Source organism: Sciurus carolinensis, chromosome 7, assembly GCF_902686445.1.
Source record: "Sciurus carolinensis chromosome 7, mSciCar1.2, whole genome shotgun sequence".
NCBI lineage: Eukaryota > Metazoa > Chordata > Mammalia > Rodentia > Sciuridae > Sciurus > Sciurus carolinensis.
Window position 1 is genome coordinate 12229389 of NC_062219.1, and position 23690 is coordinate 12253078.

The window sequence follows — 23690 nt, forward strand, 5'->3', positions numbered from 1 at the left end:
CCCGCAGCCCATGCCATTCACACTTGTGCCTTAGTAAAATCACAGTTTAGTTGGCCTGGAAGAGCCGAAACCAAGCGTCAGAGCCAGGAGCCATGGTTCCCAAGCACTGGTCTGCAATCAGTTTCCTATTTTCTAACTTGTGAACGTCTGGTGTGTAAGACATGAGTGTCAAGCAGCCTGGGAAGAAGCTGGGCTTGTCCAGGCCCCCGGGGAACCCATATCCTCCTCCTCCACAGCCTCCAAAAAACAGACTTTGAAAGTCACTGATCTAGATGCAACTTGTTTGATTCTAACCAAAGCATTACAACTAAAATGATTCTAAATACTAACATTGAATCTGTTCAAACCAGGGGTCAACACAAATGCAACCTGCCCCAGGTCCACACCGAGGAATCCCACAGACTCTTCCTCCTTGAATCCAAGAAACATGCTTGATTAAAATTTAACATCCATTAAAATGCCCTGCCTCGTCAGCCAGTCCTCCCCAGCACAACGTTCTGGGAAGCTGAACTGTTTCCCTGGGGATGTGTACTGCAGGGAAGCCCAATTCGCTTGATAAATAGCAATTGGAGATGAAACTTTTCCATTCAGACTTAGGTGTAAATATTTCAGAACACAAATTAGCTCTTTATCTTCTTCTCTGTCTGTCCGTCCCTTCTGCCAATCACATACAAACTGAGAAACAAGCCACAAAAAATCTCTGTTAAGTACATTATCATCTGTATCCAATCAATAAATAAACAGGTAAAGCCAAGGGATCATCTGCAGCCCCAGGGAAGGAGGGCCTTCACCCCGAGCCACCCACGAATGGAGTGCCACGGGGTGGGGCAGAACGGGTGTTCCTGGCTTCAGTGGCTTGGCTGGGAGACAGGAGAAAGAAGAAACAAAAGTCCAACAGGTCCCAGGGCAACTTGAACGCAGCCCTGACTGTAAACTATAAGAAAGTTTTATACAAGATTATGTCCCATATGAGTCGAAGCCAACTTACTAAAGTCTGCAATTGGAGACTTTTTTGTCTTCAAAAGAAACTGCTACTTACTTTTCCAACTACCTGCCCTGGAACACATCCAAAGCTCCCGGGTCCTCTGGCAATTTCATAGAAAATAGTTCCAGCTCCTCAGACCCATAACTATTTATCCTTCTCTTAAATTGCAGCATGAACACGGTAAATCTTGACCAGTCCTGGACTAGGGAAGGAGACCGACTGAAAGCTAACCCTGCAGGAGGAGGGAAGGCAGCACCTGGGCCCGGTGCCAGGCCACCAGCAGGCTCACCTCAGCCCGCTCCTGAGCTTCCAGCAGCCCCATTAACCTGCAAGGCTCCTGTACTCCGTTAGCGCCTGCTGCCGACAGCAGTGAGGCCAAGGCTTGAACCTAAGTCTCTTCTCTCCCCCGCGATGTTTCAACAGACCTGCTCACCCTCCAACAAGGGGCTGCGTTGGCTGTCGGGGCGCTGACAGAGGGTTTTGGTCTTCTAACCTCAGGTCGAGTGGGAGGAAACTTCTGAAAGGGTGTAGGAAGAACCCAGCCCAACAAAGGGCTTTTGGCATCCATGAGCCACAGTTGGGTTTGAGCTGCCAGCGAAGCTCGTGCGAGGAAATCATCTTGAATGTGCCCCGCTGCCAAAAAATCTGTCAAAACGTGGGCGCTCTTTCTCACTGGAATTGTGGTGAGCCAGATGTCCCCCACTTTCTCGAACCCCTCCCAGGACGCTTAATGGCATCGCTTTGGAGAAGGTGTCCGAAGTCTGCACAGAAGCTGGACTTAGACACACCCCACAGGGCAACGAGGGACTGGTGCTGGGAGGGACGACAGGGAAGAGGAGGCCCACTGCTGGCGGTAATGAAATAGAACCAGGAGTTCCGGGGCGGAGAGGGCACTGCTCTGTGTTCCTAGTGCACTGAACATACGCATGACATTCTTCAGAGTCTCAAGTGCCGATGATAGGCACTGAGGTAGAACTAAAAGTCTCAAAAACATCATGTCTATTCATTCGTTTATTAGTTAAGAAAGGAATGGAAATCAAGGTACGATTTATCTGTGACAGTATATATTAAGGTTTTTAAAAAATCATAACAAATCCTCAATTACATTTCAAATACTAATTTAAAAATATCTCAGTGAATATTATGGGTTACCTTTTTTTTTTTCGGGGGGTTGGGGGGTGGGGGTACCAGGGATTAAACCAGGTGCTTAACCACTGAGCCACAGCCCCAACCCTTTTCATTTTTGAGACAGGTCTCACTAAATTGCCTGGGGCCTTGCTGAGTTGCTGAGACTGGCTTTGAGTTCGCCATCCTCCTGCCTCAGCCTCCCGAGTTGCTGGGATCATAGGTGTGCACCCCCACACCTAGCTTTATTTTTGGTTTATTCTAAATGTCTCAGGCCGTTAATGCTTCTGGTATTTTAACTTCACAGGCAATTTTTATAGGTAAGGAACAATTAAAAGTTTGGTAGTGAATATTAGCTATGAAATAACATATCCATTTCCCACTTTTGTGGCCTTTGTTCTTTGAAGCAACTTTTAACGACAGCCACTTAAATGGCCCAGTGGGGTGAACTTCGTTTTGTTACATGTAAAAATAGTGCTGTAAAATCTGCACATTCTGCATTGTTTTCTTAATAGGTGAGCTGGCCTTTACTAAGCCCACTCTCTTTAGGAAGGTCCTCTTTGGGTCCAAAGTGGTTTTTTTTTTCCCCTCCTGGCACAAAGGAAAAATAAAAATCCACAACCCTCACTTCTAGACCTGAAGTCTAAGTCACCTATTTTCAACCTCACCGTGAATCTGCGAGGAAGCAAGGTCCACCCAGTCATTTGTTAAGTCTGGTGACAGTCCTAAAGTCCACATCTGCAAATACTGTTTTAAATGATAAGTATTTGTTTTAAATGATGAGCAGAAATGACTCAAGGTCATCCTTTCAACAATTACCCTCACTTATATGGTTTTTTGGGTGGAGAAAGTGAAGAGTGAGGGAAGGACCTGTGAACACCGTTCAGATGTGGGTTCGGCTCCAACAAAGTCCTGGATGAAGGTTGGGACGGCAGAGCTGGGGCACGAAGGACATCAGTTTTCTTCTGGGAAAACTGTAGAGAACACTGAGCCTCCTAACAGATGGCCAATCAGTATGCATGGGGAACTCAAGGGTTGGGTTGCCAAATTAAGCCAAAATAATAATAATGATAATTGTTATTATTTATAAGTACATCCCATGTGACATTTTGGATATACTGAAAAATATCTATTGCCTATCCGAGGTTTAAAATTTTGCAGCGTGTGCTGTCTTCTCTCTCCCCTACTCGGGGCTGAGGAGGGGACGTCAGCGACACTGAACCTGAGGTGGGAGTGTTCACTCCACGGCCAAATGCCCTTCAGAACTGAAGATGGGTTCAGGACGCCTACCCTTCTCTACTGACCCCAAGTATAAAAGCTCTCTCCTTCTGCCATCAGTGGCATGAGTGACCCCTCTGGCGGGCCGTGCAGCAGCGGCAGCCGCTCTGGGGAAGACCTGAGTGGGAAAGCCAGGGAGCCGGGAGAGGCGGCACTGTTTTGGACCAGGTGCTTCCAAGGCAGAGAATGTGAGAGAGGGAAGAAAGAAGGTGGGAGGAGATAAAGAGGACAGGCAGAGGGAAGAGGGAGGAGTGGACAACGACAGTGCCCCAGAGCTGCCCAGGAGACATTTCGAAGACAAAACAGCCTTTAGGTCCCACATCCGTGGCTGGGAAAATGGCATCCTACGCAACAGGGAGGACACCTCCCATCTCAGTGCTGATTTTCAGTTGAGGGCACAGCCTGCAATCCCAGTGACTCAGGAGGCTGAGGCAGGAGGATCCCAAGTTTGAGGACAGCGCTCAGCAACTAAGAGGGGCTCTAGGCAACTTAGTGAGACCCTGTCTCAAAAACAAACAGAAGTGGTAAACCTGAGACCTGGGAAGTAATTCCCTCCTCCCTAAGAGCATCCCCATTTGAGGTCAGGAGGAAAGTGTTCGCGCCATCCACACTGACTCCTTTCCCGGGGAGTAACGGGTGCCTCCAGCGGGTTGTCGGAAACAAAGTTCCCAAGGCTTTGGATCCCTTCCCAGGAACTTTGTCATCATTTATCAGCTATCGTTAATGACACTGTGTATTTATAATAAACACATTCTTGACACTTTAATTTACATTAAAATATCTATCTTTAATAACCTGCCCACATTTATTAAAAAAAAAAGGAAAAAAAATTTCAAAGTATGAAGAAAAAAACCACAGCACACTTTTAACCTACTCTAAGAGTGCTCTGCGGTCTGGCACCCCGAAGTGGAGATAAGACAAGGAGGCTCTCAGCCTCACCGTATGACCTCTCTTCCGGGCTCTCTCATTTCAATCAAGTTCCTCTAATGAGGCTCACGGAATGAACCAGGTTGAAACTGATGCCCGCACCATAAAAGATAACCCCAAATTGCCAGTTTTGAATTACATTCCTAACAAGAAGGACACAATTTTAAATATCATAACTTTTACACCAATGATTCTGAATTTGCAAGTGATGCTTTGGGGAACAACTACATGGAAGCATAGAAGACAACTGGAACCACATCCTCTCAGGTCCAGACGGGCTTACGGCCCCCAGACCAACATCTCTGCGACGCCTGAGATGTCACTAGCTTTCCCCAAATGGCCTCTGTCCCCGCTCTTCTCCTCTCCAGAGGCTGGAGACACCTCCCCCCGCCCCCTCCCTCTCGGCCTCACGTTTCTTTTCCATCAGTGATGCTGACTGGGAAACCCAAATCTGCCCTTTGGAGTCACAAAGGACAAGTCCAATCCCTCAGTTGTATTCTACTTATTTTAAGCCATGGCCTTAAAACCCCTCAAATGTCCCCCAGGGTGGGCACACAAATCCTCATTTGACACACAGTGCCAAGATATCTAGGTCATGCTCCTCTGGACAAACTCAAAATTCGTTCCCCAAGGTATGGAACTGATTTAGAAACCTACGCGGTGGTCTCATCTGTGTGGGACAGAGTCCCACTGTCATGGCCATCAATCAACCATCTCGACCACATTCTTGAGCTACAGCACTGAGAATGGTCTGTCCCAACTGGCGAGCTGCTGCCTCCCGCCACGGGGGGCTATGGAGCGGCATCCTCCCCACGCCTGGAACAGCTGAGTTTTCTGGACCCTGACACAGAACTTGTCCAACATTTTAGTTCTCTCTCCCACCTTCAGGTCACTCCTGGGTTTAACAGGTCTGACATCCATTTCCTCATTCAAATCAGTAATAAATAAGTTGAAGAAGGCATGTCTGGGGTCCTGTTTCAGCCCCTTTAAACGAGCCTGTGACAATCTGCAAGGACACTGGAGGCTGCAGGGAACCCTCATGAGCCACGACACCAGCCCCTCGTTCTGTGTTCCCAGGGGTACTCAGCTCCCTCGCTTCCTTCCTGTTGTCTCTGGGCCTGTCTTCGTCCAGCTGGGCTTGTCTTCCCTCCTCTGACCAGGCCCTGGCTTCTCACCTCTGCTCCACGACTCTCAGGCGATGGCCTGGGTAGGGCTGGCTCCCCCTGGCTGCCCCATGAGGTCAGGAGCCTGTGCTGGTCCTGCAGTCCAGTCCCCTCTCCCTGAGACAGTCAGGCTGCACTGCCACCCAGGCCAGCTCCTCCCTCCTCGTTGTAAAGAAACCGAGCGACTTTCTCGCCTCCTTACTGAACGATTAGTTTCTCAACATCTTCCTCATCCACAATGAAATAACCTTCCTTCAAAGCTGCAATTGTTTTTCTGGCAGGAATTGTCCTTAGTGACCCCATGGCAGAGAATCCCTTCTTTACAGTGACAAATCTTTTAACTAAATCCTTTTGGCGTCGTGCTAGGAGAAACGAGGTCAGTGGCCTGCACTTCTAGGAAACTAAATTTTCCGTTGCTTGAAGGTCCAAATATCTTCAGAGCACTGGAATCTTCCCCTGCTCACCACATGCCTGGCCTGCAGCATGCTGTGGCCCAATTTGGAAGGCCCGTTCCCTGGGATGTTTCTCCAGTCTGAGCAACAACACTGTAACAAGCGCCTCTGTCACCCTTGGATGTTGAGCTCTGGCTTCGTCACTTATTAACATCAGGCACAGGCACCTGACCCCGCCCCCCCAGCTCTGAGCGATACTAAAAAGACCCCTTTTACTTCAGCCACACTCACGCCCACTCTTAGCCTTCCAGTTCACCTTTCACAGACTTGCACTACTCTTTTACGCTCCTCTTGGCTTAATGAGTCATCATCTGTTGGTGTCCTTTCAGAACTGGTCCCCAGGCCTTGCTGAGTTCGTTGGCATCACGTGCCACTTCACTTGTGCCAGCAGGGTTATCCTGCAGAGTCTATCGTCCCTCTTGTGTTGGCTTCCCTTGTTGAAACTCTTGTCAAATTTTTCTCTCAATCCCCCTTGAAATGTCTTTCGCAAAATGTCACAGTACCGTTGTCCTTCGGGCACGTGTGATCAGGGCCCAGTAGGACACACGGTCACCAGTGCCCTGCACAGACTCATCATTACCTGAGAGAAGGAGCCGTGGCCAGAGGCAAGAGGCTGAGTAAGGGGCAAAACCGCCACACGGGCACAGTTCCACACAACTGCAGGGCACGCAGGTCTCCAGCTACCCTGCGCTGTCTGACATTCTTTCCGTTTCCTACCTGCAGGGTTGTTCTCTACATGACAAACCGACGTCTATATTTTAAGGAATTAAGGAAAAGAAGATCCAGATTTTGGATTATAAGTGACTTTGTCCATACTTGCCTCTATCTTACACAACTTTCTACACTATGCATTATTTGTGTAGTTTAAAAACTAGAATCATAATAGTAGGAATAGAATACGCATAACCTGAGACCCAATTTTATCTACGCAGTGAACAGATAAGAGACTCTAACAAAATTTAGCAGAAGTTTTTCAAAAATTACAAAGATTGCAAATTAAAAATTGCAAACAAAGGTTTGCAGAATTGAGAGGCATCATGATTGGAATTTTATTATAAAAATGGGCGAGAGAGACACTTGCTTATTTATTTTTTAAAGAGGCACCTAGCGGGGTGGATTGTGGAGGCGGTGCGGGCCAGCCTGCAGAGACTTGGTCTCCACCCCACCACCTCCCCAGTCCGTGGAGCCTGTGATGGCTACCCCCCAACCCCCGTGCTCCGTTCCCTAGAGTTACGGCTTTTGAATTGACAGGCTGGTGAGAACTGGAGCCCCCCAAAATTCTGTTTAGGTACTACTGACTCAATTTGACTCCTCATGGGAACACTTATGACTAATACATATGGGCATAAAGTGGACCTGGGCCCAAGTGCCTCAGTGAATTCAATTAATATGAATACTTGGGGGATTTTCCTAAATATATTGTGACGACACTGATTATATGTGTTGTACGAATGTCAAATGCACACACTGGAAACATGGTTTTAAAGGAAGGTGGAAAATCCTTAGGCAAGCTAGAGACCTGTCCAAGGTTATGGAATTAAATGAATCAGCACCTACACTCTTTTTTTAAAATTTAATTTAATTTTTTTTTTTTTTTTTTTTTTTTGCAGGAGGTTGGAGGTGGTTACCAGGGACTGAATTCAGGGGCCCCTGACCACTGAGCCACCTCCCCAGCCCTATTTTGTATTTTATTTAGAGAGAGGGTCTCACTGAGTTGCTTAGTGTCTCACTTTTGCTGAGGCTGGCTTTGAACTTGTGATCCTCCTGCCTCAGCCTCCTGAGCCGCTGGGATTACAGGGGTGTGACACAGCGCCCAGCATAAACCTTACTTTTTTAAAAACTGGATTTAACCTACATTGTTTATGGAGAAACTACCTGGATAATTTAAGTAGGTTAATTCTAGTCAAGGCAAATGTCTACTTGGAAATGAGATGTTTATGATGTACAGTACAATGAGGAACACTTCTGTCAGTCATGTAGATTTACATGTATATTTCACATTTTACAAAGTTATACAGATCAATGGTTTGGCAGCTGGCTAAAATGATCCCATGTTTTAAAAATCTGTAGGATACATCTGTTAGCGGTTTTGAGTTTCACTGCAGACTCACAATTTGGTGATAGCAAGCTGTCTTCCAATTAATGTTCCAGAAAACAGTTTATTTCAAGATTTTTAGAAGAAGAGCCAAGATTTTCTGGGATTCAGTTATATGAAGCATTATCAGATTTTTTTTCCCTTTTGCCTCTTATAAATCTTTCATGTCGAGGATTAATAAGCAGTGTGGCTTGAAAATGTTTTCTGTGTCTTTCTAAAAAAGCTTAATTCAGATTCTTTAAGGGGACTTGCTTTAATCTTTCCCAACCTAATGGAAAAAGTCATCAGAATATTTAAAATCCCCCTATCACATTATATTTACCTCATCCCTTTCTCAAAACTATACAATTGCTCATGTTTTGACTGGAGAAAATTATGACTCAAAGACAATAGGAAGATTCACCCTCCCCAACGGGTCCATTTAGTTTTCTGGTTTGCGTTCCCACCCTTTACCATCAGCTTCCTGTAAAATCCATCCCTGGGTCTTCAGAAGTCACAGACTAACCTTCCTAACGGCTCCCTCTCAGTCCCAGGCAGCCTGGGGGCACACCCAGTCCCCCTGCCTCCCTGACCTCGGTCACCACCAAACTCGCTTCTAGCTGAATGAGGCGAGACTCTAGCTTCCAGCAACCACTGATCACTCATATGCTGGGAGAACAATAAACAAAACCTGAGGCCAAGTTGATGACCAATGTGAGCTTATTCTTTATAGTTCTGACATTTCCTTTTTCTACACTACATCAAACAACGATGTAGAAAATCTGAAAAACTATAGTTATGCATTTTGTTTTCATTTGGCAACTGGAAAAAGTGGCTAAAAAGTCTTATATTCTGACACTTTCTACTTCATCTTTTGTTTTTGTTTTATAAATCATCCCCTCTATGAGACTCTATGTTTTATGGATATAGAGTTAATGTCTTATTCAACCTCTTATCAATTAGAACACAAGGAGTGTCATACACACGCGCCCAGTGACTATTGGATGCTAAAATGCTATCCTGTGAAGCCAAATACAGGCCATTAAAAACTATTATGGGGCTGGGGATATAGCTCATTTGGTAAAGTGCTTGCGTCATGTGCACAAGGACCTGGGTTCAATACCCAGCACCACAAAACAAAAACAAAATTATAATCACTTGTGCCTGTTACACTGATGTCGAAGCTGCTGTCACCATCCATACCACTACAGAATGGGCACTGGGCTCCTTTTACTTTTTGAGCACCTCAGACTGGGATGTGACTTTGCCAAGCTTGAGAGGCAGTGGATACAAACCTGTGTGCTGAAGGAATCAAGGCACACGGTTTCTCACCAAGTACTCGGCATTTAGAATAGCCCAGGACAACTTCAGGGACTTCAGGCTGCCAAGGGGAAGCCCCTGCATCCTGTGGCCAAGAGGCTCACACTAGCTACAAGCACACCTCGGAGGGTCTCATCAAGGTGACAGACTGGCAGAGCACTCACAGAGCATGTGCAGAACAAGGGCTCCTTTGTTCTTGCCATGTTTTTTAGATGAATATTAAGGCTGCCTGAGTATAAGAAAGAGACTCAGGTGTCGCAACAGTTTAAGCACCTGCCAGGACCAGGACTGGATCCCCAATTTTCCAATACTCTTCTCACTTTATCCAGGGACCTCTGAAAGTCCAGAATCCGGAAGTGACATCTGATACAGAAGAATGATACTTCCCCAACTTTAATCGAAACTATCGATGGCAATTAAACAGCACTGCCTTGCCCCAACCAGAGAGACCCTGGCTGCAGTGTGCTGTGTGGAAAGTGGCCGGCAATGAGCCGCCACGCCCCGCCCCACCGCCTCCTCCCCAGTGGCTCTTCTCCTCTGCAAGATGATGAAAACCAACCTAATCTGAGCTGCTCCGCCCGCCGCAAGCCCTGACTGTCAGCCTTCATTCTCTCGCCTCTCTCACTCCATCAGCAGATGTTCCCACCGACACCCCAATCTACACATCCAGTGTTGGTCAGACCTCGCCCCACGCATCCTCACCTGCCCTGGCTGGTGCTCCAGCAGTGACTGAGCCAGTCCTCCCCTCTTGTCCTCCCAGGCCCCCACCCCTGTGCCCTTTGCCCTAGCGGACTCATCACCCCCAGCTGCTCCCTGGAATGCCATGTTAAGGAGAAAGAAAAGGGAAGGAGGGAAAGAAAGAAAGCTCTCACTCCAAACGCGAGCGCAGTCCTGACAGCGTTTTCCTGATGAGAGAATCCGTTAACTGTGTGTGCATCCGCACATGTAAATATACCCACGCCTAAACTGCAATGCACACAGTCAGCCTAACTGAGCACTTACAATTCATTTCGTGCGATGGATAATTTCAGCGGAGTATAATGAAGAGTGGTAATTGTAAGTGGAATGTTCCCTTGGGGGAACATAAGGAATTTTTACAACTTTCAAATAAAGCATCTTGTTGTCAAGTGTTTCTGCCTCTTAGGCCCCAAGAGGAACGATAGCCACTAAAAGTCTGCTAAAAACTACAGATACCTAAACTTCAGAAATAAGTCAGAATACAACCACACCCATTTCTTATTTAGAATCCTGAAGAATCATCAAACCCAATGTATGCAAGACACCCCCAATATACACGAGTGCAGTAATTTCACTTCATTTTACTCTTCAAATAGGATGTACATGATATATACAAACACGCTAGAGGGCTGTTATAAATGAAAAATGAAATATTCATCCAAATAATTGTAGTCTAGAGCTCTGTGAGACCTAAGTGGGAGAAAAAAGATTACTTCCAGGCAGGGACCCTGAGGGTCAGCAGTGATCTCTGAGATCACTTTTTGGAGCTTGCATGGCTGTATTTCATTTTTCAAAGTAAACACCATGCCCTTTTCCTTCCACAGACAAGGTCAAAGGTACACTTGTCCCTATCATCCATTAACTGCTCCTGAATATTCCATGGCTTTCCTGACTTCACAGTGATTCTCTTCCTCCGGTTCTCCCTGCAGTCAGGGCCAGCTAGTGGGCTGGTAAGAGCCCTGGACTGTCACAGGCACACACTGTGAGCAGGAGCCCGGCGGGAGGGAAGAGGGGCTCATACAATTTTATTAAAATGATGGTTAAGTCACCAGCATATGTGATCCTTCAAACTCACATGAAAATAAGAGTTGTGAGTATGCAGGAACACAGCAGGCGCTGTGCTGGGGCTGATGGGCATCGCTCCTCGACCCCCAAGAGCCCTGGAGGGATGAACAGTGTTGGCCGTCCTGAGTGACCAAGGGAGTGGGACGTAGATGACTGAGTCTGGTCAACCTCAAGGGCCCATGCTCCTCACATGACAGGATACTGCCTGTTTTAAATGGAACAAACTTTGCACTTAATTTCAAGTAAAACAGATTTGCTACTGTTTTTATTCAACAAAAAATAAACCGTCTTAATTGTCTTGGAAGAACTTCAAAGTGTTTTCAATGAGAAAAACAATCAAGCAGTGCACATTCAGAAAACCATTTGGTATTGAGAGGGAAAGAAAGGTACTCAATGTTCTATAGCAGCAACTCAAAGTGAAGGCCACAGCCACATCCACTGTACTCCTAGAATAGAAAAGAGAAGCTGATCCCTTGAAGAAAAAACCCCTCAGACTCCAGAGTGAAATGTGAATTTCTGGTTGTGCCTAGTGATAAAAATTAAGTTGGAAATTAAACAAATCACTTATTTTCTACAGTAAGCATTAAATCTGTCAAAGTCATCTATGATATTGAAAAAGAGAATATCCTACATAATTTTTCAAAACTACAGTTGCACCTGAAGGCAAACCCAGCTATCTGCAGTGGCATATTTGGACAGGACAGTTAGATATCAGGGTTTATCAGGGGTTCTCTTTTTATTTTACAATGTAAAGCCACCAGCCGCTGGTGCTCACTGTTGGCAGCTGTCAGCTCTACCCTGGGTGCCAGTTTAGTCGCTGGGTTAGATGCTTGCACTTCTTGGTCCTCCAGGACACCTTGTAAGCCTCATCTGTATTATTTGGTCAAGACAATCAAACAGTCAAAAATCCTTAAAGCACAGCCAGGAGACGCGCTCACTTCCCAGTGTACTCATCGCTAGGACACCTGCCTGCCTCCAGCCCAGGAGGAAGGGGTTCCCACCAGCTCTGCCCTGCCACTTGCCTGTAACCACTACACATAGCTGGGGCTCTCACTAACTCTCACACACACCTCACCAGTACCCAGATGGCCTGAGGCCCCTTAACAAAGCCCTGGGCCTGGCTGCTTAACATTGACTGATTCCCTGGGCTGTGACCTTCTGGCCTGCCCAGCCTGAGATAGTTGGCCTGACACTTAAAATCCCATATGTTGCCCAAAGCAGATTTTGTCTTGACACTCTGGCTGCTCAGGGGGCTCTGGTACTTGCTTCCTGTTCTTCATGGGCTGTATTTAAGAATAACTGGAGGCCAGGATTGGTGGTGCATGCCTGTAATCCCAGTGGTTCAGGAGGCTGAGGCAGGAGGATCCTAAATTCAAAGTAAGCCTCAGCAACTTAGCGAGGCCCTGTTTCTAAAAAAAAATCTAAAAAAGGGCTGGGGATGTGGATCAGTGGTTAAGTGCCCCTGAGTTAAATTCCCAGTACCAAAAAGTAAAAAAAAAAAAAAGTGGGGGTTAGGGGAAGAATAACTGAAGACCCTGGACAAGTGAATTTAAATAAGCTAGGTTTCCTTGTAAGTGCCTGACTCTGAATGGTTCTGGAAGCAAATCACATTTTGCTTTGTTCTTAAGTGTTCCTCCTGATGGAGGCTCTCACAGTCCCTCTGAAGGTACTGTGCCCACTGTGCCAATACCAGCAGAGCAGCTATCAGGTGCTATGGGTGCACAACTGATTTGGTGTCCCAACTGTCACAGCTGTTTTTTCGCAGGGAAATACCACACTAATTTAATGACCCAAAAAAGAGTTATTTTAAGGATATGAAATTGGAAAGACTTTAAGACTCGCTCTGCAGATGGTAGTCATGCAGCCTACATCCTTGGTTTATAAGTAAACCAAAGCTTTACAAGGAGCTGACCATATAGGTTAGACAACTGCCAAATCTGGAGAATTCTCATCAGCGCTGTGATGGCAGGGTCATGTCTTCTGTGTCCCATGGCACCGGCTACCTGGCAGGCCCTCAACAACTTGTTCAAGGAATGACTAGCTCAAGGTTAAAAGCGTGAGGCACTGGCTACCTGGCATTCGTCCTCCTCGGGTGAAGCAGAAAGCTGCTCTGCCTTCCTTCCACTTCGGAGCTGGTGATTATCCCAGGTCTTTCCTGCATGAGCAGGGATGTACTGCTGCACGTACGCCTGCAAATTCTGCCTACTCCCTGTCTCCTTTCTCAATCACTCAAATTTCATGTGTTGTTGTACAACTTGTAACCAATGTATTTGTCATCGGATTCCATTAGTTAGAAGTAAGATGGACATACGATTTCTTGTCCATAGAAGAACATCTCCAAAGTGTTAAGTAATTACACTGGACAACAGGCATCAGCTGGGGGCTTCTGGGGGCAAACTGGGATGCATGGGTCACACTAAGTCATGTGATCAACCAAGCTGAATTTCACCCATACATCTTGGGCCTAAAGTAAGACTAGAGAAATTTTTAGGAAAAGTGAAATGTGACAAAAGCAGAGTACTGGCTGTCCTGGATTGTAGGCCCTACTATCAGAGGCACAGAAGGGTCCCACTGCCACATTGCTTAAAGATTAACAACATTCGCACTGATTGAAGTATGAAGTATTTGTTACGGAGTTAAATTACAAGCCCCTCCCCCAACTTTATAACTTTCTCAATAACTGGGTGACAGTCCTGAGCTCCCTTACTGAAGTTGAGGTAACAACCCTAGTTGAAGCCAGAACTAGACACAAAACTGTTAGTTACTACATATAACTTGAGTAAAAACACATTTTCCAAACTGCTTTTGTATTTATACTCCACGGGCCTTTTCTTTCAGGAGCTGTGATCTTCAGGTACAACTCTTACCTTAGGGAATAAATTCTAGCAAAATCCAGGATACCCCAAATTTTTATTTTGATTTTTCTCACTGATTTCAGTGATAAAGGTCAGATTTCTCTTACTGGAAAAATATCCTAAAATAAGACGACTATGTCAAGCTGACGGTATCTCAAAGTTGATTGATAGGTCACTAGGCAGAAGATGAAACTCAGGTGCCTCAGAACAGACTTTACTGTTGGAGAGTTCAATGACATCTATGGGAGAAAGGTGGCGTCCAAAGGCCACACTATCCTATAACTCCTGCTTCTGAGAGAAAACCTATACTTTCAGGAAGTCCTGGCTTCTGGGCAGAATATTTATTATTATACTGCTTAAAAGTACTTAGAGAACTCTATTCATACTTGCTCTGGAAAAACAGAACAATGGGAAAAGTTGAGTAAGTGTTGTAAAAGTTACTGATAAGTATGTAATAAAAAGGAAATACACATGTTCCCGTTACAGGTGTCTAAAAATTAAATAAAAACACATGTATTTTAAGGAAAAAAACCTCTCTTATTTACAACTGATTTTGTTAATATTTCTAAAAATGCTATTTTGGTTGTCCACCAAAATATTTCAGAATCTCAAACTTTCTATTCCCATATTCCTTAACAGTAAGGGGAACATGTAAAGTGAAATGAAAAAAATATCTTTTTATTTCTCTGTTAAATGTAATGAACACAAATAGCCTCAACCAGGCTATTTAATTTCAATGCAACAAATATTCACTGAGAGATAGGCACCGTCAGGAATTTTACAAAGCACTGGAGATGGAAAGTTGCTACCAGTAATACCCCAAAATTAGCTCACAGGCATCAAAAGTGAAACTAGAAAAAGCTGACTTTGTCTCCCCAACTGATGAAGGCATCTTCAATAATCAGTGGATAGAAATTATCCAGCAAATTAAGAGCAAATACCTCTGACTCTGACAAGAGTTTCAATCACTAGGACTAAAAATCCCTTACTATGCATGTGGTAGAATTCCTACGCTTGCTCTGTGGGCATTCATTCATAAAATCTCTCTCCTGATCATTTCTGCCACAAACGGTTTGTTATTATTATTACTTAACATAATTTTACTTAAGAATTCACACATAAATGTGTTCTCCAAAGATGGTACCAAATAACATTATCTTAGCTTCAATTTCTAAACAAGGTTTCACAATTTAGTTAACTCAAATTTACAGTTATTACTGGTGATATTGATTTTATATTGGAATACTGTATTGACTGCATTCAAGTCATTCCCATGCCCCTTACCAAAGTGTTATCAAAAGATACTTAGCAAAATTGGACCCTGTTGTCACTTTCATTTACTTTATTCCTTTTTTAAAAGATCCTGAATACAAATGCCTTCAAGTAAAAATTTTTAAGTAGATGTAGGTTTCTTATATATTTAAATTGGCTACCGAAACCCAAACACCAGACTTTGAAAGCAATTTCCCAACTGTCACATGCAGATGTCAAGCGCGGCTTAAACAAACGAGCACGATGACAAAGACAAGCCTTGCGGGACACAGAGCGCGCAGTGGCTCTCAGGAGCTTTGCACCTGGTGGAAGAGACAACGTGACCTGGGGAAAGGTGGGCCCACACACGGAGACTGCTCAGGGTACGTGTGAGTTTTAAATTCTCATAACTAGAGTCTCTTACAAATTCAAGTAGTCCAAACTCCAAGCAGCAATCACGAAGAGAACTGAAAATGTTTTAGATTAGAAGAACTCCTGGGTAGGTACTGGTCATGTCAACAAGTAGAACATGACATTCCTTCAGCTTGCCAAACTTAAATCCATGATCACAAGTAAAAATAGACCCTACGTTGTGCAGTCAACCAACTGTCCTCTAAAATCTTTGCACTAAGAACATGGCAGAAATGAAATCAGATGGAGAAGATGGTTGTGTGTCATACAGCTGACAGATAATAAAAATAGTTTTAAACACAATTTGGTTGGTAAGATAATTTTCAATAATAGATTTCCATTCTTTAACTTGATATAATTCATTTGAGAACAGGTGCATCATCAACAGAGAACCTGCGGTCAGACCCACAGAGGATTTTGCATTCTTTTCCAGGTTGTTAAATGTAATACCCAATGGGAATTCATTTAATTCATGGTGAAATTCAGAAAGTTGAGGAGGGACCCCAGATGTTCCTAAAAGGTCAAAGTGCACACTAATTAGCAATAAAAGGCATTATTTTAGGCAAAGAAAACAAACTTGAAATCTGAGGGGGAAAATGACAGAGCTTGGAGTTTGGATACATAGTCCATGGGCATGAAGAGAAATTCAAATCATAGTGAAGAAAAATAAGACAATCCTGCAATAAAGTTGTTAGTCAACTACAAGCCGTCCTGTCAACCCATGCAGAGTAAATGTTAAGAACTCAGGCTGCACCGTCACATACCCCTAAGCCTGAACCACCCTTTGCCCAAACTAGCTGTGTAACTTGGGGTATCTGTTCCTACTCCTGCTTAGTGTAGTAATCATACCTGTACTACATGAGGATATAACAATTTATATAATAAAGGGTCTAACAGAGCAAGAACTCGATACAGTAATATTATTATTATTATTATTATTATTATTATTATTACAATGCCACCAAAATGCTTTCATCAATACTCCACAATCCTGGGGATGTGGAGGAGGAGGAGAGTAAACCACCACTGCTGCATATCTAGAAGAGTCCATGGAGGTCAAGGCCCCTGAGGACATCCCTGCATTTCTAGGACCCTGAGCCGTCAGTCAGTGTCCTGGCTCTACTTTGATTCCAGGTTTCCAATTTTAAGTGAAAGACAAAATGCAGGATGCCAGTTAAGCATGAATTTCAGGCATGTTTAAAATGTATTCACTCTTTGTCTGAAATTCAAATTTAACTGGGTGCCCTATATTTTTATTTGAGAAACCTCTAGGCTTCTTTTTTTCCTCGTTCATTCATTAAAAGGAATATAAGGAAATCTGTTTTATCTTCAATTCCCTGGACTGGGAGTGTGGTCTCCTGAGATACAACAAACAGCACCATTTCTCTACAAAAGCTGTATTAAAGCCTCCCCAGACTCCGAGGAGTTTTTATGCTGTGATGTCATTTGACACTGTTCTAAACTGCTGGTCTCTTCTCTCCTGCCTTACAGATGAGGAAACCATGCAGAATTGGACCTCACTTCACAGCTCTGACCAATCTAAGCCCCTAAAATCCCCTGCAGCAGCATCAGATCCCACCTGCCTTCCCTCAACCAAGAAGATCTGAAAAAGTTCCATTTTGCATTACAAAATAAGGCACATTAGATATGTTTTTAAAATTCCCTCTTCTTCAGTCATCTGACTTTTCATTCCAGTATCTCTCAAGAGCCTTTGGGCTCCCGTTTTCTTTGATCTATGACCCATCTACATAAACCTTGCTAAGTCCCAAGGACAGCGCTTTAAGGATCTCAAACAGCTTGTAGCTGCAGACCCGGCTCACACAGACAGATCTACTGCACTGAAACAGAGGGAGGATCCGTTCCACAGTGCTTGTCAGTCTGTCCCCTTACTGCCCTCAACATCAATTTCGAGGTTCTCTGGGGTGGGGAGCTGGTTCAGCCCTGTGCTCTGCAGGCAGCTGGCCAGCGTGGAAGCTTCAAGGTCAAGGGCAGCCTCCCTCTGCACTAAGCTCCACAGACCCCACCTCTGCCCTTCCCAGTGCAGGGGAAAAGCCCCCGAACCTGAGCCGCAACACTCTCAAGTAACATTCTCACTCACTCCTCACCCAGTTCTTGCTGCAGAGTTACTTCTTGAATGACTTCTTTTCCTCTACATTGGTTTACGTGTTTATGCACAATAATGCTACGCGGTTTTGAATAAACAACCCACAATGGCAGAAGCTCTGGCTGGGGAGGTTTCGGCCACAACAAATACATTGTTACATAGATAGCCTGTAAAATGTGTGCTCTCTTGAAAGCCTGCTAAAAAGAGAAGCGACTTTAAGTCAAGAGAGATCCCCTCCCCCTTTCCATTTCCACACATCTTCTGGGACACTGAAGAACAAACACTGACAACAAGTATTTAGGAGTCTGGCACTCCTAAAGTCTGTGGTCTTAAAATTTTCTTTTCTAGAATCTAGAGAATTAAAAAAAAAAAAAAAAAAAGGCTACCTTGTATTAAGTGCTTACCACAAGTCAGTCTGTTCTGAGTTGCACTATTATGTGCTGTTACAAACCCTCTTCCAACTGACCAAGAAACCTGCCTAATGTCATGTGATTAGGGAGAAATAGGGAAATTTGCCTCCAAAGATAAGTTTTCATTACTCGTACACTATCCTCATACCCTAAGTTACAACTAGCTAAAATTTTTCATATAGAATAGGTCTGTGTAGAACGAAGAAGGTCTGAGTATAAAATATAGAAAAGGCAAGGTAAAACAATGATATCTTCCTTCTGATCTAGCGAAGGGTCATCAAGGTCGCGGGAGGGAGAAGGGCACTGGGTACTTTGGGAGAAGACAGGAATACTGGAACCCAAACAGACGGGGCATCTGAAGGCTTTCTCAGCCATTTTTCCTGAGATCACTAATGTTGACCAGGATCATGCTGGTTGAGAAGGTGAGAGTGTATCTGTGGTCTGAACTAGCCACCTCCTGCTGCGGATTCCCACTGTGGGTCAGCCTGGCAGAGGCCTTGTGGACCTTCGTGCCTTTGGGTAACCCCTGCAAACGCACTTCACTTCCAGCAAGGTGCAGGACTGTCCCTGGTCTGGTGCCACCTCCTCTGCGCGCCTTCCCCCGTCCAGCCTTCTCTGTGGTGGGATTCCCTGATACGTGCTGGGCACACTGCTCACACCTCCACCCCAGCACCAACCCCTTGGTCTAGTCATCTGCCTGGCTACAGGTTTGCCTCTTCAATCATACTGCGGATCCCTCAAGGGCAAAGACCTAGTTTTGTCTGGCATGTGGTTGGTGCTTTGGAGTCTACTGAATGAATGAAGGAATGCAATCAACAGCAGGATTGAATACATTCAATTCAGGCCCTAATCTAAGGTTAAAAGCTCAGTAACTTCATACAGAGTATATCTTAAGCTTATAGCTTCCTGTTCCCAGAAGAAACAACAATCATCTATGAGCATAAATTCAAGAAATTAATTTTTGCCTTCAAACACTTCTTTTAATATCCAATAAAATTGTTACACTGTTTTAGAAGAGAGAAAAACTGAATAAATCTTAATGTTCCGAATGTCACAAAAGCCAATTATAATAAAATTATTATTGAAAAATGGTCTGAATAGTTTTCTGGGCTATTTTCCGAGTTTCCACAAAGGAATTATTGATGAGTGCTTGTTTCAGCAGCACATGTACTAAAATTGGAACGATGGGAGTGGATTGGCATGGCCCCGCACAAGGATGCCATACACATTCGTAAAGGGTTCCATATTTCTGACTCAGAGAAGTACTGCATATATCTACTCATATGTGGAAGCTAGTGGGGGGACAGAGGAAAGGGGGAAGAAAAGGACGTTGTGAAAGCAGAAGGAAAACCAACAGAGCAGGAGTGCAGGGGAGGAGGAGGGGAGGGCAAGGGGAGGCAATGGGGAGTAAAACTGATCAAATTAGATGAATGCAATGATACTGCAACAAAACCAATAAAAATAAATCAGTCATCAAGAATACAAATAATAAGAAATGCTGGAGAGGATGTGGAAACAAAGGACTGCTTTTACACCATTGGTGGGACTGTAAATTAGTACAACCACTATGGAGTCAAAAGCTTAGGCATGAAACCACCATATGACTGAGCTATACCACTGCTCCTCAGTATTTGTTCTTAAGAATTAAAGTCATCTTACTACAGTGATACATGCATACCCATGTTATAGTAGCGTCATTCACAACTGCCAAACAATGGAGGCAGCCCAGGTGTCCATTAATGGATGAATGGATGAAGAAAATGTGGTGTATATACATAATGTTATTCAGTCATTAAGAAAAATTAGGGGCTGGGGCTGTAGCTCAGTGGCAGAGCGCTTGCCTAGCATGTGTAAGGCACTAGGTTTGAGCCTTAGCACCACATAAAAATAAACAAATAAAATAAAGGCATGCTGTCCATCTACCACTACAAAAAAATTTTTAAAATGAAATTATGGCATTTGCAGGAAAATGGGTGGAACCAAAGATCATCATGTTAAGCAAAATTAGTCAAACTCAGAAGGTCAGGGGTCATGTGTTTTCTCATTTACAGAATCTAGAGAGGAAAATTGAAAACAAAGGTGGGGTAGATCTCCTAAAAATCAAAAGGAGGTCAGTAGAGGAAGGGGACAGAGGGGAGAGAGGGGGACGTGCTGGGCAGTGACAATGACCAAGTTATATTGCTAAATTGTGTGCATGTATGAATATGTAATGACAGATCCCATCGGTATGTATGACTATAATGCACCAATAAAAAAGGCAGGGAAAAGGAAGGAGCGTAGGGGGAGAGAGGGAGAGGACAAGGGGAGGTACTGGGGAGGGAAACTGATCCAATTATGTTATATGCATGCACCAAAATTCCAATAAAAACAATACACTATGAACCAATAAAAAAAGAGTTACAGATGGAACATATCAACACAATAGAATTCTGGAAGACTAAACTGATGCTTTATCTCCAATCACCTTATTTATTAAACCTATAAAATGCATGGAAAACACTAGAAAAGGCAATGATTCTTTTTACCATTAAAAAAAAAACAACAGCCAGGTGTGGTGATGCACACCTGTAATTCCAGCTACTCCTGAAGCTGAGACAAGGATCACCAGTTTCAGGTCAGCCTCAGCAACCTGGAGAGACCCTCTCAAAAACAAACAAAACAACATCACAATAATAGAGGGAGATCAGTAGAGCAGAATAGGGCAAGCTGATCCGGGAGTAGGAGGGGAAAGAAAGGGAAGGTGCTGGGAACGGAGGGATGGAATTACAATATGTGCATGTACAAAATGCACAAGGAATCCCACTTAACGCATAATTATCATACACCAATACAAAAGAAGAAAAACAGAAAAGTCACACTGTAACTATGGCAATTTATTCCAGCAAAAGTTCCCTCTCCCTTAGCCATGAGGCACCTGCAGAGACTTGACTCAGCATTCTGATTATTCACATAAGCAATGCTAATGTAACTGGGAGAAACAGACAGAAAGGAGGCCTGCTTCCTTCTCTGGTGGCTGATTTATAGATCAGTTAAACACAATCACATAGAAGAAATGGCTAGTAACATGCTGCTCTGTGTGCACCTGTGCCTGGGGGGTCGGGGAGACACCTATGGGGCCCACTCAAGAGCCTGAGTGCAGATACGGAGTTTCTTTCAAGGAATTTTTTTTTTTTTTTTGGTACCAAGGATTGAACTCAGAGACACTTAACCATTAAGCCACATCCCCAGCGCTTTTTCTGTATTTTATTTAGAGACAAGGTCTCACTGACTTGCTTAGCGCCTTGCTAAGTTGCCGAGGCTGGTTTTGAACTCACGATCCTCCTGCCTCAGCCTCCTGAGTCTCTGAGATCACAGGTGTGCGCCACTGTGTCCGGCAAGAAATATTTTTATATTTCCTGAACATTATTTTAAAAAACCCTATCTTAGAAATATATGGTTCTTTGTTTACTGGAGAAAACATTGTAGTTAATGGTCTTTTGTCTCTAAGGAATCCCTACCACCCCTAAAGAAATGTTGCATGTTTATTAGACATGTTTGACAATAATTTTTCTCCTAGTTCATACACCTAGTAATAGACTGTGGAGAGTTTTAACCAAAATGTTTCACTGTAATTGGTTTATCTCACCTACCCAGAGTCAGTGTGTATGTGGATAATTGATTACAGTATGGAGTTTTAATAATAGAAATTAAAACAAATAATTACTGGTTTCACCTTTCAAGACCAAATCTACACCAATAAAAACGTGTGTGTAGGGGCTGGGGAGATAGCTCAGTTGGTAGAGTGCTTTCCTTGCAAGCACAAGGCCCTGGGTTCGATCCCCGGCACCCTAAAAAAAAAAAAAAAAACAACGTGTGTGTATGTTTCCATACCAGGTATTGATTTCCCTCATTCAGAATTGGTATGTGCTATAAATGGCCAGATTACTGTTTTAAGTGCTTAATTGTGTGAAATGCAAATGTCTTATAAAAGACATAATAGATTTCTGATATTCAAAATGCTATAATAAGAATGTTAAGGTACAAACTTGAAAAAAGTCTCTTGCATTCTGTGACTTTCACTGAAACTAGAACATTTAAATGCAAAAAAGAAAAGGTATCAATGCAAATCAATTTAAAAAAACAACTGCAACTGCAACATAATCATATACCCCACAGGGAAAATTCTGGAGCAAAATATTGGACCAGAGGAGAAAAATTATTCTACCAATATGGAAACAAACTTCAAAGAAAAAAAAAAAAGAAGAAAACTTAAATCATTAAAGATTATACACTCATTTGGTTCCTGGATATGGAACTACACTGAGAGTTAACTCAAAACCAGAATAAACTCCTTTGATCTCCAAGAACAGTCAAGAATGGACTAAAGTCCAAGAATTCAACTTCCATCTCCCCACATGGGGGCCCTATTTAGAAAAGAAGAGGGTGTGTAGTAACAGTCCACATATCTATTGTGCTCTAGACTATTGTGAGTACTTTACACATATCATCACCTCAGTGACTACACACCACATTGCTACAGGGAAGGTACTCTTAACCCCACTGCACAGACGTAGAAACTGAGGTACAGAGTGTTCACTCCAAGATAATGTCAGAGTTAGGAAGTGACAGGGTCAGGACTCAAATGACCCCTATCCCTGCCCGCATGAGGAAGATGTTGCTGAAGGGCACTGCAAAAGCATTGGGCACAGGGTCCTCATCTGATCACACTGGTCTGTAGAAGTGTCCCTTGATTCCCAACTACTTGCTGTCTTCAAAATATTTCATGTTACCTGTTTTAACTTCCATAAAAGTAAGGAGGATCAATGTACAAGGCTCATTCGTGATTTACATTTATTGTGGCTATCTGGTAAAGGCATCACTAGATCTACAACAACCAGCACTGTGTTTACTCTTGAAAAGTCCTCTGAGATAATATCTCCGTAGACAGCCTCACAGAAAATATTCTCCTAGGGAACACTTGGTTGGCATACCCAGACATGCAACACCATGTAATATGGACACTACAAAGGTAAAAAGGTCTAAACAGTTTTAATAAGCAAATTCCCATTAGTAATCAGCAGATAACTGTACCGAAAAGAATTCCTTTGAAACTATTTGGGATTTGCAAATTAGAAATGGTTAAAATAAAATCACGCCCGGTGCTTTAGCTGACTCAACCAAGTATACTGTGGGAGGCTGTGCTGTGACTTCACTAGCCCTTGTCATGGTATGGTTTCACATGGACAGTGACAAATGACTCTTGGCTGATGACAGGCAAGAGCCACTGTTAAGATGTGTCTGAGTTGAGGCTGGGGCTTAAGATCCCAGAAATTCCAGTGATGACTATTAATAGATCTAAGATGACCAGCAGCACTGGGTTTCCTTCTATAGGGGCACAGCGACCTCTACTGGTAGAAAAACAGAATCCTGAAATGTGATTTTTCTCCAGAGTGAATTTTCAGAGGCACAACTAAGAATATTTATTGTTTGGAAAACTTGTACAATTTTTTAATTAAAGAAATCTCCTCCTCTACAAGAATTAGACATTCTAAT

The 23690-nt window shown here is 43.8% G+C and overlaps 1 protein-coding gene and 1 non-coding gene across 3 annotated transcripts in view; one reads left to right on the top strand and one right to left on the bottom strand.

Annotated features, from left to right (window-relative positions):
• Scaf8 (SR-related CTD associated factor 8) overlaps positions 1-23690 on the bottom strand; it is a 200664-nt gene that overhangs the window by 59995 nt on the left and 116979 nt on the right. The gene's annotated exons all lie outside the window — the stretch shown is intronic.
• LOC124989804 (U6 spliceosomal RNA) lies at positions 19305-19409 on the top strand. Its single transcript, XR_007109626.1, has one exon. It is a non-coding gene; the product is annotated as a U6 spliceosomal RNA (small nuclear RNA).